Genomic DNA, 2,058 nt, shown 5'->3' with positions numbered 1-2,058 from the left:
TGTGTGTATTTACCGTATTTACAGTATTTACAGTGCTTGTTATCATTTCACTGATAATTTTAGCTGAACCTAATGAATGGTTTATTCAATGGGATCCGGATCTTAGTGTTGTCCATCAATGATTTTTTCATTCATGGAAAAATATTTAGTGGAAGTAATAAAGGAGAGGAGGCCTTTATTGCGTGCATCAACTTCCCTTTAGTATGAGCAGACGACAGTTTCCTGTTATCCCAGCATTTGCAATGAGGACAGAGTTTCAATAATGTTGGCATCATCCTACCATCACCAGTACTCAACCATGGACAACTTTATGTTGCATTGAGTAGAAGTAGAAACAGTAATATTAAAATGTTTGTAAATGACCATCCAAAACAAGGAGAACTCATTGGTGTTAGGGTTTTCACTAGAAACGCGTTGTTGAAGCAATTGCTAAGATAAAGGTTGTAATCTTTTAATTTTATTTTTATTTTCCGTATCATTTTCATGCCGTCATTTCTGACGGCACGGTTACACTAGTGAGTGAGATGAAAAATGTGAGAGCACCAGACTAAATTCCTTTTGGTATTTAGTCTCATCATTTTCATTTACAGAATTCAGATATTGAAGTCATCGTATTTGAGGCTACTACATTACTATGTTAAATTATTACTATATTACGATATTGCCATATTACTATATTGCCATATTACTATATTACTATGTTACTACATTTTATGTTACGATATTATGCTATTATATTAATATAGAACTATGTTAATTACTCTATTACTATGTTACTACACTGCTATATTACAATATTATTCCATTATTAGTTATATATGTTATATGCTATTTGTTACATATATTATAGAAAGTAGAAAAAGTTCGATAAACAGATTAAATATGCAGTTTCGTATTCATGTCAGAGGTCGTTACACGCACACGCACGCGCACTCGCACACGCACACGCACAACCGCGCGCGCGCCATAAATCGTGTTCTTGAGTCAATCAGTTGCCATTATGCCCTTAATTTGGATTCATTGAGCACAAGATTTCTGATTTTTATGACACATTACTCATCTGCCATTCAGAAAAGATTCTCCGCTGTACTGACAAGAAATTTAAGTCACAAATTTTACAGGTGGACCATCTTTTACATTTCTACCAATTGCCACTATCTCCGTATGTATATATCTACCAGCTAATATATCTATCAGCTAGAGCATTTTGTCTTTCCTTTCGTTCATTCATAAAATGTCTCACTTTGTTAATCCTTCTAACAAGTAATTTTTCATCTTCCCCATTAATAACAGTTATAAAACCACCAAAAAACTGTGTTGTTGGATTTGAATATTAGTATTGCCTTGTATTTGTTTTGTCTTTACATTGATTTCGTTACTATTTTCATCAATTTCATATTTCCTACATTCAAACGCAGCAATTTGAATACTGGAGAATATTAACGGAACGGCAACATCTTCCTGTAAATGTCAGTTGTCAATTATATATATAAATAAATATATATATATATATATATATATATATATATATATATATATATATATATACTAGTATTATAATCCGATTTCATTCGGGTCTGCTCGGGCCACATTTTAAAGATGAAGAATTCCCCGCCCCACAAAAAAAAAAAACCGAAAATTTTATTAAAAATTGGTAATGGAAAAAAAGTATGCCAAATGTTTAAACAGTGTTTAAGAAGCGATTGGAGAAATTTCGCGGATGCAGGTGTGAAGGGCAAAGAATGACGGGAAAATGCTGGAAAAAAACAAAACACCAATCAGGTCTCTGCACAAAACTGAAACCGTATTATACGACTTTACTTGGGTACAATACGTAGTCACACCCAACCTAATTTTGCTGAATCAGTGCCCCATCTTTATTTTTATCGTTTTAATAACATTCATAAACTTTCTTCCCTTCTGTATCATCGTTGATGGCATTAAAATTAAAAAAAATCAAGTTCTAATTAAAACTTAAAAGCAAAACAGCTGTTAAATAGTAATCGCCTTTGTGTGCTAGCTTACATACCACGTAAGCCTTCGCCTTTGTGTGCTAGC

Source organism: Octopus bimaculoides, chromosome 15, assembly GCF_001194135.2.
Source record: "Octopus bimaculoides isolate UCB-OBI-ISO-001 chromosome 15, ASM119413v2, whole genome shotgun sequence".
Classification (NCBI taxonomy): Eukaryota; Metazoa; Mollusca; class Cephalopoda; order Octopoda; family Octopodidae; genus Octopus; species Octopus bimaculoides.
This window is presented reverse-complemented; position numbering follows the sequence as displayed.